Raw genomic sequence first — 13,813 nt, forward strand, 5'->3', positions numbered from 1 at the left:
CTTAACGCCATCCTGCTCTGCTGCTCAGCTCTTTCTTCCCAGCCTCTCTGCTAGCCAGAATTGGCTGTTTGAGAGCCGCTCCACAATGTTCGTCTCATGTCACTCAGTCCCTAACAATAATGAATTCCCTCTCTAAGTTTGGTCTGTTTCGCTCGTGACAATAATTAGTGAGTGATCTCTCCCTGTCCTTATCTCGACCCACAAGCTTTTCATTGCACTTTTTCTCCCCTGTCTAATGAAGGAGGGGAGTGATAGAGCGGTTTTGGTGGGCACCTGGCCCCCAGCCAGGGTCAACCCACCACAGAGTGTAAGACAAAGACTGAAAACCAATGTGTACCAACACAGCAGAGGAAACACTCTGCTCCCACCCAACCTCCTGGTGGTAGAGGTAGGTTTGGCATGCATGGTATGGTCAGAACAGTGCCTTTGGGTTATCACCCTGATTCAGGCTGTGGTGACTGGGTGCAGAGCTGTCAGACAGGTACTCCATGATTTGCTTATTATCCCATTTATTCTTACTTGACCCTCCTTTTTGCTGCCCTTGTACCTCCAGGCCTCTTCCCAAATAGGCAGCTCAAAATCCCAATCACTTTGCTTCAACTGGTCCCAATTTTGATACATCTGTACCCTAATGGGGTATTTCCAACACTGTTATTGTGGTCATCTCAGCGTAGCCTGGTTTGCTGAGGTGGTTCCCCAGGCCTTGCCAGCTCCCCTCTCTGAAGGTCCCCAGTGCTCCTGGCCAGTTTTGGTGGGGTTTGGCTGTCTCTTACATAACTGTCCCTTACCCACCAGTGAAATACCGTCATCCCTCATGGCGCTGCCTGTGATTTTGTTAGCTTCTCACATGGTTTTCTGTCACATGCAATATAAAACCAGATATAAACCATCACTAACTCCTATATGGAGATCATGACACTGATGTATAGTGTTTGTATTTGAGCTAAAATTGACATGTTTTACTAGGTTGGTGGCCTCTGAATGCAGGGTACATCTTGAGAAGATCTTTAGGACATCTGTATCTTCAAGATGTTCAAGGGCAATTATGCACCATATGTAGAATCATAGAATCGTTTTGGTTGGAAAAGACCTTTAAAATCATCAAATCCAATCCTTAAACATGAAACATCATCTATTAGTGAGCTGTCCTGGATGCATCTGGCAGGTTCTTGGTGCCACACCCCTCTCATGTAAACAAAACTGTTTCAAAAGGTGACCAAAATTTCGGAAATCAAATTCATGAGGCCAGACAAGGCTAAGGTGAGGAAATTCCTTGTAAGAAGAGAAATGTCTTCTCTGATACAGAGTGGTGGTTTTGTTTTCAGTCAAAAAGAGTTTTCAGAGCATTCAGATGGGAATTTGTCATGTTTTGGGGAGTGCAATGGGTCTTGTCTGCCCCAGGACAGAAGCAAAGATATAACGCATTGATGTGACTGCATCCTGTTGCTGGATGTTAAGTGGGGAGATGGTGAATAGGACTGATCCCCACACAAGTTTTGGAAGCTTTGATGTGTCTATGATACTACTCAAGCCCTGAAACACTAAAATTCTGGATTATAAATAATCTACTTTGAGATTAAATGCATGAGTCACCTAGCAACCACTTGATGTGGATGTAGCTGGCTTTGACGGACTTTTCTCTGATATTTATCTCATTTCAATGCAATTTGCCTGACTTCTGGGAAAAAATGCAGTCATTTTTAACTCAAAATGGCATTGAATCTGTAGGCAGAATTCCTTTTGCTGTCAGCAGGAACAGGATTAGGTTCGCAGTGGTTACTACATCAAATCTTCTAATGAAAGATTATTACAGTCCCTTATTAACTATTCCTCTTTCATGATAATTCACATATAGCTGTTCATCTGCTTGCGAAACTCTTAAATATCTTCAAATTCATCTCTGTCAATCAATGACAAAGTGAGCTGCATGAATACAAGGAAAATTACAATGGATTCAATTAACTTATTAATAAGACATTGGAATATTTTATAGCCCAATAGCAGTGTGCTTTGGGACATGATGCATTCACTGATAAATCTCACAGAGTGCTGAGCAGAAAATGGATTCCTTCTCAGTGATTCTGAAGTCACACTTAATCGGAGAAAATCAGATATATAATTCTCAGCTGCTGCCTTATGGAATAGTGATGGTGGAAGCTGCAGAGTAGCAGAGATGAGATGTATTGAAGGATTGGGCACTTTCAGCTGAAATTTTGCTTGATTAGAAAGGGATTTGAGACTAAATCCTTCAAGACATGGACTCCATTTTGATTTGTGTCTATGTATGTCAGTTGCAGTAGAGATGCTCTTAAGGATATTTGTGAGGCATAGTTACCTAGACTCACGTGAATCTTTGACATTACATAAATGTTTATAATTGATTGATCTAGTAATACACTAGTAATTCAGACTGTTAAACAGCTCACAAAGAAAGGTAAGATACTTAATGTGCAAATTCTGAGGAAAGTGGAACTTTGTCTCTTAATCTGTGCGTGTTTTTATAAGTAGTGATGAAACCCATAGTTTGTGTACCATGCATTAATCCTAAGTGCACAGAAATGTATTAATATTGTAGAATACTCATAACTGACATCTTATTTTCTCTTTTATTGTTCGAGATCCTAGGCTTGCCTTCAAAGCTTATTACCAAGGTAGCGGTGGAAGAAGTATTGCTAGTGCTCAAATACTGCGACTGTGTTTGCTGTTGTTTGAGAGACTGAGCAGAGTGTTTTGGCCTGAGGAGGTTTTGTCAAGTACCCACAGCAGAGATGGTGAAATTCAGGAAAAACATTAATCTGAAGGACTGAGGTGAGTGGGAGGTTGGGGGACGCTACTTATACACACACGGATAGATGCATGTGTAATGCATTTGTAATATATACATTTTATTATTAGTATCACTGATTAATTAGAAATGGGCAATCATTTCCTTAGTTTGATCTTTTTAATTTGTGAGTTTCTGGGGTAGTGAGTTTGCTTTTCTTTGCAAACGTACATTGACTCTTGCTCCCCATCTGTTAGAAAGTATCTATGGCTACCTGTACACTTGCAATAAAAATAGCCAAAACCTCTTCTTTGCCAGTGGGATAGGTAGCACGTCACGGTTTATGTCCATATGGTTAAACTTGTGTTTAGAGCAGGCTGGCCCTGATCCTAATGGGTTTTGGGAATAGTCCCTCATTCGTGCTGTCCTTGAATTGTGCCTGCATATTGTCTGGGAGCATGCTAGTTAGCATGGGCAGTGGCATGCCTTTATCCGAGTCCCTGACTCTGTTCAGAACAGAGTAATCAATAATTCTGTATAGGCTGTTCCATCCTTTCCATTCTATGTAGTTTTTATATTGTTTCATGACTTGTGAGTGAAATTGTTTTCACTAAGAATGAAAATCAGGATTTTTAAAATGTGCTATAAAACCCCACACTATTACATATTATTACTATTACTATTACTATTACTATTACTATTACTATTACTATTATCTTCCTTTTCTGTCGTTTTAAACTGTCTTTTTAACTCAATCTACAAGTTTTACCTTTTTTTCCATTTTCAATTCCCTCCCCCATCCCACTGGGATATGGGGAGTGAGCGAACGGCTGTGTGGTTGTTTTAGCTGCCTGCCGGGTTAAACCACGACACTCCAGCTGCTGGTACTCAGACTGTACCCCCCTCTCACACACACACATGCAGACAGGTGTCAATCAAGCCCCCAGACCCTACAGTCTGTGACGCAGTTGTCCTGGACCCCCGTGTTCCTCTGGTGACCAGTCCGGATCTCTGCCCCTTTGTACGCATCATGCTCAGACATGAAGTTTGGATTTCTGGTTGCAACTACAAAATAGTTTGCTGGGGATGGAAGGGAAACAAAAAATGTATTCCAAAAAAATAAAAGAACTTTATGCTTGGCCTTGTTTTTCTGGTAGATGTGAAGCTTTTTTTTTTTTTTTTTTTTTTTTTTTAATATTTGTTTATAACTTGTTTTGGAGAAGGAATGAAAGGAAAGGAGAATACACAAGAGATCTTTGCTCTTCTAAATTCAATGGAAAGACTTGTAAGGAGGAAATTTTCAGCCATTGAGCTTCTCCAGGTTTCCCATATGCATTTTCTTGCAAAGTGAACCAGTGCCAGAACTTCAGTCCGTACAAGCTGGATTAACTGCAATTAATCAATGTATCTGTTTCAATTTTCCTCAACAGAAGACCTGGCCTTCAGTTTCAAAGCCAAGAGCGATAATTTTAAAAACATAAAGTTTTATGTGAATCCATTCTGCTGTTATTAAGGAAGGTGAAAGTGTTGCACAGGAGAGGGTGAAATTAGCTTTGAAATGATTTTGCATGTAGCTACTTAGATCCCCTCCCCCTGGCTTTCTTTTCGCAGAAAGGCCATGCTTTCTGTGTCTGTTTTGAAAAGGCTCCATCTGAAGAACAACAGAACTTGCTGTTTCATTCTGACAACTACAATGTACTCCCTGGATGCTTGGTCCAAACACCACAAAGTGCCTTCATTACCTACCCCCATTCCTGTCTTTCCCATCTCCTATTACGTTAAACATAGGAGCAGTGCTTGATCACCTTTGAACCGAAGCTGTGCACTTATTACCAGTTTCATAGCCACAGCTGGGTAACTGCTTTCCAGAAGGAAATTGAATCTGCGTGGAAGAAAGGGGAAAATTAAGGTCTTTTAAATAAATAAAGTATGTTTTCTCTATCTGATAGTCTTAGGAATACAGAAATTGTCAGACTGGATCACGCTCCAGGTCTGTCCAGCCCAGCATCCTGCTTCTAACAACAACCAGGACAGGCTGCCTCGGAGGAAGACACAGGAACCCCAGCATACGCAGACATGGCATAATCTATTCCTCTGTGATGTCTCATTTTTTACTCTTCAGAGACCTGTACTGGGGTAATTATTGTAGTTCTGGATCTTGTGTTACTGTGTAAACTTCCTTTTCTTTGAATGGGGCTTTTTTCTCACTTTTGCTCTGAGACAAAACTAGATGCAATGAAATTCCCATATAACCAGAAATGAAAGGGAAACACTATTAAAATCCTTAACTGACTTCTATGGACTTTTCCGATACATGAACAGTAAGCTTTATGGGGACCATTTTTGTAGCCTCTGAGACACAAGTGAGCCAAGTGCAGGTGTTACGGCAGGTTTCCTTCACGTGTCTGGTTACAGGACCATACTGGCATGGGGATTTCAGGGTGGTGCCGTCACACGGAGGAACTGAGCCGGCGGGTATGTGTGAGCTGGCTCCTGAAACAGCTTCCATGCTGAGTCCAGCACCATCCTGCCACATCCACCTCAGATGTCCTTGCTCCTCACCATGACGAAACGGTAATGTGTGTCGCAGGTCAGAGTTTCCTGCCCCACTTAGAGCCCTGCTGTATGGACCCACGGGCTGCAGCACAGCGTCTTCTCCTTCTAAAGGCAAATAAATATATATGTTTGCTGATTTTTGGCACGTTGAGAATTACAGCCTTTCAGAGTAATGACATTTTCTTTAACAGGCAGCCACAACTAACATGCCTATTTGAAGAATGTAGAAGTCACAGTTCTCTAACTAATATTGGCTAATTAGCCAAAACGATCTGTTGTTTTGATAAGTTCTGCCAGGGGAGATTGAATAAAACTCCAAGCCATTGAGACAGCCTGGACATAAGAAGCACATGGGATTTTATTTCCTTTATTACAGGCTGTGATTTTTTTTTTTTAATTGATGAACCAAGATGAGTATGTGTATCTTAAGCTACCTAAAGCTCTCAAACCCCACTGCTCAACTGCTGATTAACTTAAGAGGGTTAAATGCCTAAATTTCCACTGTTGCACATATACAAAGCAGCTTATGTGCTGATCCTGCTCCATATTTTATGAACTTCTTGGATCCCTCACTCAAACTGCAGCCCCAAACCTGGAGTTAATTCCCCTTGTCAGTCTCACATAGTCTCAACTAGAGACTGTTCCCAGCGTGCCGACTCCTTGGCATGTTACTACAGGCTTGCTGAAATCTCACTTCCTATTCAAATCTTCCACAAAGCTCTTTTCAGAATAACCTTCTGAAAAACAAGAGACTTCATTTATTATAGTTAATGGGAAGGTAAGATCCCTTTTTAACTTCAGTCGCATCCATACTGTTCTCCAGACTACTTTCAGGTGAGCCAGACCAGGATTTGGAGCAGGTACTCTGCTTTGAAAAACTGCTGGGGCCTTGACTCCCAACAAGGAGTCAGTGTGAGAAAGCCAGAGATCTTGTTCTTGGACGTACAAGAAGCAGAACAAAGATAATATATTGATTGTCTTGGGGAAAAGCTATGTAGTAAAGCTTGTTATATGAAACTGAATGCAGATGATTTCACCTGCAGAAATAATTTTCTTTAAAGCAAATTTGTTGGAGAATAAACCTACTTTGAAATATTTCTTTTTTTTTTTCTTATTTTAGTTTTCCATAGCTGATTTTTTTCACAGATGTCAGTATAATAAAAAAAGGATCTCTACCAAGTATTTCTGGCTCTACTGTACATTTAATAGCTTCCATGGACTCCTATCTGTACTGAGAAATGAAAAGTGAGGCGACTCCTCTGTAGATAGTGCAGCCATTCATGCATACAAACATCAGCTTCTTTTGTAAGCATGTACGATCATTGCTGCATAGAGGGTGAGAATCACTCCATGATGTGTATATCCCATCCATTTCCGAAACAGATGTCACCCTAGAGCCATCTCTTCACTTTCTCAGGGCGTCTTATAAGCTTACAAAAGAAGTTAATGTATTAAAAAGCTCTGCACTGTTCATTCTACATCAATTCCAGTGTCCAAAGACTCAGAGCTTCTGGCTATGATAATTTCTAATACATGCTTTCTTCTGTGTTACCAATTTGCATGCATATAACCTGTAGGTTATCTGTAAAGAAGGCTGGTGCTTCAGCAGCAGTGTGGATTACGTTCAAGTGCAAGAAGTAAAAGGAGCATTCAGAAAATTTTTCTTCCCTAATAGTCTCCTTGCTTCTGATTTCCCACAGATTAATCCCTGTCCCTCCCTTCTCCTCTTATTTGACTCTAATATTATTTATTTATTTATTTATTTATTTATTTATTTATTTATTTATTTTGCTGGTAAACCAATGGAAAACTTTAGCTGAGATTTTATATTCAGTTGATTGTAAGGGGTAGCAATTATTGTAAGTACACGTAGTACTTAAGAATACATGGTTGTTATAAGCTCTGCTGACGTAAACTTCAGCTTTTTAAATTAATACTGTCTACCTTCAATTAATACTTTCTGCTTTCAGAGACAGACTGCCAACCCCCCATTGTACATACATTTTCCCCTGTTACATTGCCATCACAGAAGCAAACCTATGAGCCCCATAGCCCCACATAACTCATGATTTTGGAGAAAGAAACTTCATTGAAAAGTCAGCCAGAGGCTCAAGCCTGGAAGAACAGCTACAGGACCAGCTGAACCAGTAGAGAGCAGACATAGTGGTCTCAACATGGAGCATCTGAACAGCTGTTGTTGACCTGCTTGCAACTACCGCAGCCTCTGTATCTTAAGCTGAATCTCCAATTATCTCTTCTGCCAGCTTTCCTTTTTTTTCTCTCACTACTCTCTCCTCATATAACTCTTTCTTTCCTTAATTGGTCATTTCATAGAATGACAGAATGATAGAATCATAGAATGGTTTAAATTGGAAGGGACCTTAAAGATCATCTCGTTCAAATCCCTCTGCCATGGGCAGGGACACCCTCCACTAGACCACGTTGCCCAAAGCCTCATCCAACCTGGCCTTGAACACTTCCAGGGATGGGGCATCCACAGCTTCTCTGGGCAACCTGTTCCAGTGCCTCACCACCCTCACAGGGAAGAATTTCTTCTTTATATCTAATCTAAATCTCCCCTTCTTCAGCTTAAACCCATTACCCCTTGTCCTATCACTCCATGCCCTTGTAAACAGTCCCTCTCCAGCTTTCTTGCAGGCCTCTTTAGGTACGGGAAAGCTGCAATGAGGTCTCCCCGGAGCCTTCTCTTCTCAGGCTGAACAACCCCAACTCTCTCAGTCCTCATAGGAGAGGTGCTCCAGCCGTCTCATCAGCTTCATGGCCCTCCCCTGGAGTCTCTCCAACAAATCTGTGTCTTTCTTGTACTGGGGATGCAATTAAACCAAGGAACCTCACATACTTGCTACACAACAAACTGCAAATGATGAGAAGTCAAAAACTTTGGTCTTTGGAGTCATTCTGTAAGCATACAACCATGTACAATAGCTTTGACTGCATATTAATGATGGCACAATTCAAGGAACCCTGTCTATCAATATTTAACCTCTTTCAAAGGCAGGACGTGGGCTGCTCTTCCCACAAAGTGGCTGAAAGCTGTGAAATTACCTACACGTACCCGTGCTTGATATTGTCTTTACCAGCTTGTCACCCATCTGAAGCTGGGACAGCTCAGGTGCTCCTTAGCTGTACACTGCTCACTGATGAGGAGCTGCTTGCCCAGCGAGCACATCAGTGGATCAGATTTTAGAAGTCAGTTAGTAGCCTTGCATTCCTCAGAGCTGTGCTGTTCGTTTTCCAAGACATCCAGGTGTATGCTGGAGTTAAGATCTGTGAATTAATTAAATTTTATATAGAGCAAGAATGAAACCCCTGGTGACCCTGGGAATCCAGTTCAACCAGAACACTATCAAAGTTGGAAGTGTCGCACCGACGAGTCAGAGCAGCGAAAAAAGGATTGATGGAATGGCATTTAGCAGCAGCAACATCAGGTAAGCAGGATATCGGTTTTTTGAAAACATTTGAAAACTGGAACATTGCATCATCTTTCATCCAAAAATCACTGGTTTGTTCCAAGATCAATATTTTGCTCTTAAAATGTATGAGCAGAATAACAACACTATGTCTTTAGAATATGATATGTCATCATCAGAAGGCCACGTAAATCCTGAAAACCACAACTATTTTGAGATTTGCAGTCCTGAGCTTACCAGTTGAGAAGTCACAAGAATTATTTATTTTAAACATTAGAATTATAACTAGAATCCTAAGGGGGGTTTGGAGGGGGTGGGTTTTTTTAGATTATAAACATACTTCAAAACACTGAGTTTTCAGCAACTGGAGAGAAAACTTACCAAACAAAATTCTTCCCAAATTGGATCACCAAAGTGAAACACTTTCAGTGTAGAGGTTTTTTTTTTAAAAGTTTCAGAGCTTCCAAAGGACACGGTTAGATAAAATGGAAATATTTAACCTAAGTTAAAAGAAAATATTTGTGTGAATAAGAAAAATTTTTTGGCCTGCTCTACTATTAATAAAAATGTCAGATGCTTTGAATGACATGGTGTTTCCTAACACTTTTGTGAAAATTGTGTCTGGATGGCATGGTACCATTTAAATTTACTTAATGTTATGTGCTTAAGAAAGGTTCTTAGCTGTGTCCTTCTCAACCGAGGTTTTAATAGCTGTTAATTCAGTCACTGTTAGCACAATGCTGGAGTCCTCTGCCACAGTGCTGCTCCAGTGCACAGAGGTGTCAGGTTAACAGTGGATTTTATGCCTGGAACTAGTTAGCAAAGCCAAACTTTTGTTTCTTTTCAAGAGAAACTACTGGCAGTTAATCTAGTCAAAGTTTCCTGTTCATAAAAGAATGAGTAAATGATTTTCAGGTTTTGATTGCAATTTAATCTGTTTATATTAAGAAGGTCTTCATTTACAGCCTTATACTGCAGAGAAGTGCCTCTGTAAATTTACCCTGTTTTTTTCTGCTTTTCTGTAATACTTACTATTGACCACTGCCAGGGGCGGGATAATGGGCTAATTGGATCTTAGGTTTGATGCTCTACTGCTTCTTTTATGTTCCCATAGTTCCTGTATTTGTTTTATTGTCGTTGCCTTCTTCTAAATACGTACTTTGTAATCCCGTAATCCTTGTTTCTTGCAGACTTTCACAATAGGGAGAGTAAGATTTTGTTGCCTACAAATAGGTGGTTAGCATCATTTGAAGCACAGAGGGGTATCCTTTCAGGCTTCCAGCTGCTGCTCCCGAAGGCTGTGGGTCTTCCCAGACATGTTTAGGACACTCTCGGGTGTCCCAGATTGCACTAGGAACCAGTAAAAAGGTAGCAGAATCCCGCCCAGACAATTTTACACTGTTTTACACGTTACACAGTGTCTAGCACAATGAATCTCATATCCTGACAAGTGACTCTGGGTGCTGTAAGCAATACCATGCACTCTGTGAGACAGCCATAAACGTGAACTTAGAAATGATCATGGATAGATCAAATCTGTGCTGTAAAATGTCTTCAGAGTGGAAACATTTATTTTTCTTGTCAGAATTTGGCAAAGGCACATACTTCATAGTAACAAATATATTTTAATTTCATTTTGAAAACAGGATAAAAATTATCTCAATAAAGGACATTTTGATTGTCTGCCTCCAAATGGTTTTGTTTCCATTTTAAAAATGTTATTTTAGATGTATGTACACAAAATGACATATGTCCATATGCCTATATTATGTCTAAGTGTAATGTATGCCCATAATGCAAGAGGTGAAGTTGGAATGGAAACTTTGATTTTTTGTTCTCATGGAACATTTACATCACCCTGGAATTAATTTAGTTGCATTTAATTTTCTGGGAAATTTTACAAAAAATTTTCCCTTTTGTAACACAAAGAATTGAGTAGGAGGGCTATTACTTGGGAAAAAGGTAAAGTCCAGCCCCTCACCGGCTCCATGGCTGTAGAATCTCCATAACCTGAGGTCATCATGACCCAATTAATGAGCATCTGTCACAGTGCTTAGATATACTGGATCCTGCTTTGCTGCAAGTATTGGACTAGGAGGCATCTTGGGCTCACTTTCCTATGATTCTGTGGCTCAATGTGTGTTGAACCACAAAAATTTGGATTTACCCACATAATTTTTGACACAAAACTGAAGTATCTAAGTTAGGAGCATAGTAATTTTAGCATCCCTATTTAAGCCATAGGAAAAAAATGAAGGTGGCAATTCTGTTCTACGCTGGGTTGAACTGGGCTCTGAGCTGGAAATGGAACCAGAAATAATTTTTTTCTGTCACTGCTGTCTTTGGTTAGGATCATCTCAATTAATTTCATGCTACAAATATGAATTCTTAAAGGTGTTTCAGTAATTTTTTTTCCTAACCAAGCAATTGATAGTGAGCAGCTATCTCTTTTAACACATATTTTTTTAACACTAGACAGGACTCTCCCTAAAACTTAGGTGTTTCCATTTAGGGAAAGCTGGCTAACACAAACCCTAGGAAGTATCAGTTACTAAAAAAAAAATTAGAAAGGAAACAGATTTATACACTGTTAAGATTTGAGTCATCTCTTGATATGCCCTAAATGCATTCCACAGAAAATACTAAACTAAAATCATATGTAAAAAATTGGCTCAGTGGCCCCATCTGCTCAGCAAGACATGATAAAACTGAGATAGACTCATTCGTTGGATGTTTGACACAGAGAATAATTTTCTGAGCCCTCTGTGTTGAATACCACTAACTTAATACACTGAATTTAACTTTTTTTTTTTTTTTTAAAAAAAGGGACTATTCATTCCATCAAAGTAAAAATGGTCTTGATAGAAACTCTTTAGTATAAGCTCAGCCTCTTTGCTTAACAAAGCTGAGAAGAAAATGTCACAAATTTTACATGATGTCAACTTCTCTACACCAAGTTGTAATTTTTCCTGCTTTGGGAATTAAAGGGTTTTCACTCTGATCTGATTTTGCAATTAATGTATTTGACCCATGCAAAAATAAACAAGAATCACCATCCAAATCATTATTTTGAACACTGAGAGCCTTTGCATTTACATTTAAAAGCTTTAAAGGCAGTGACCATAAACACATGTAAGTAGAGCAGAGCAGTCTAGTTGTAACACAGAAGTCATTAAACTGTTTTCCCCATTTTTTGAGTGCAAATGATCTGTGAATACAGTTGGGAATATAGATATATGTCTGAAGTGATTCCCCACATATTTCACATAGATGGCTTTCAGTTGATGAATTAGTTTCAAACTGGGTTTTTTGTGCTGCAGGTTTTGAACATGTTTTTTTCGACCAATGTTATTAGTTATCCAAGTGAAATGTTGGTGTTTCTCTTCTTTATATTGCTCTGTGAAACGTGTATAAGTAGGACAAAGGCTTAATTGGGTTGCCTGTGGTGTAAATATTCAAAGTCTTGGAGGGACTTTCACTGTCATCAAACTTTCGTTGTTGGCACAAAAGGACCAGAAGGGAAGGATAACCTTGTGATTAAATTAGTGGACTGTGACTCAGGATATCAGAGTTCAATTCCTGCACCTAAATGTATTGTCATGCAAATACCTAAGCCTCATCCTTTAGTTTCAATTTAGGTTTGTCTTCCCCCATCCTCCCGTTTCTTGGTTCAATCCCTTTGTGCCGCTTGAAGGAGGATACTGCAGGTTAACAGTGAAAGGTTAACGCATTAGAGAACATGCTTTGAAATCAAATGACCTGAATTATAGCTCCGTTGATTAGTATGCAAGAGATATTGTGTGTGAGTCAGCATCATCCTAAAACAGCTTCATCTAAGAGGAAGGACATAAAAATATTCACCCCCTGGGCATTTTGAAAATATTTTTAGCTTCATTGGTATGGAACCAATATCCTCAGGAGCTGGAATTGAATGTTCTTAACATGAGGCAGAAGAAGCAAGTGCAGCACAATAACAGAACGTGATATGCCATTAGCAGAGTCCCAGTGATTCTTGCTCTTGCTTGTTCCCCAAATAAATGTGCATTAGGCAGTAACAAAAAATCTTCCTTTTAAGACCAAAGAATTGAAAAGTATAAACTCTCAGGCCTAGATATCACTGATTTCAGGTGCAGTAATGGAGTAACCTGCCAGAGCTAAGAAAAATCGCATGTGCGCAGCAATCATAGATCTCCCAGTTTTAGGGCGTCACTGGTTTTTCCTATGGGTTAGTGAAAAAGAGAGAGAACAAAGACTGCCAGGGAACAGACATGTTTGATGGCAGGGCAGGGAAAGTCATAGCTGAGGGAATAGTTTGAGCACCTGATCACCAACAGGCAAAAGAGAGAAGGAAGAAACCTGTGAGGGATGCTGGTTGTACCGCCCATCACACTTTTTAGCTGGACAAGGACTCAAGCAAAATATAAAAAAGTTAATTCCATCTTCACTGGATAGAACAGCAGTAGGCACTAGTGCCAAGGGGAAAAAAAGGAAAAAAGAAAAAGAAAAAGAAAAAGAAAAAGAAAAAGAAAAAGAAAAAGAAAAAGAAAAAGAAAAAGAAAAAGAAAAAGAAAAAGAAAAAGAAAAAGAAAAAGAAAAAGAAAAAGAGAAAAAGAAAAAAAATAAGAAAGAAATAGAAGGAAAATCTGGAAAGGTGGAGAACCACATGTCTGATCTGCCCCAAAGAGGCACTGTCTCAAACATCCTCTGACCTAAATCCTCACTACTACACTCCTATTTATTTGGAACAGGAATAATGAGTATTCTCTGTACTGCGCCCCACAAAACTTACTTGTTCTATCCAGGAGCATTGGCTGAATCAAAAGCACCACCTCATTTTCTCTATCATTTCTTTAGACGTTTATGACTACAGCAATGCCACTCCAGCTTTCCAGAGGTGAAATGAAACTTTGTGTATCAGAGAGTGACAGTCAACTTATTTCTTTGCTGCTGCTTTTCCTGGCTCAGTGAGCCTCAGCAAAGTTGCTTTTTGCTGTACCTGTTTTCTTTTCTCTGCCTTAGCATGCTGAAAAGCACCCTTGTTTCCAAAGAAATTTGATGATGT

General features: G+C 39.7%; 1 long non-coding RNA gene across 1 annotated transcript in view; it reads left to right on the top strand.

Annotated features, from left to right (window-relative positions):
- The first annotated feature begins 250 nt into the window (after positions 1–250).
- LOC142599933 (uncharacterized) overlaps positions 251–13,813 on the top strand; it is a 41,042-nt gene continuing 27,479 nt past the window's right edge. The window contains exons 1-2 of the long non-coding RNA XR_012833433.1: positions 251–388; positions 2,619–2,808. This is a non-coding gene — a long non-coding RNA (uncharacterized LOC142599933). The remainder of the gene's footprint in view (positions 389–2,618; positions 2,809–13,813) is intronic.

Source organism: Balearica regulorum, chromosome 1, assembly GCF_011004875.1.
Source record: "Balearica regulorum gibbericeps isolate bBalReg1 chromosome 1, bBalReg1.pri, whole genome shotgun sequence".
NCBI lineage: Eukaryota > Metazoa > Chordata > Aves > Gruiformes > Gruidae > Balearica > Balearica regulorum.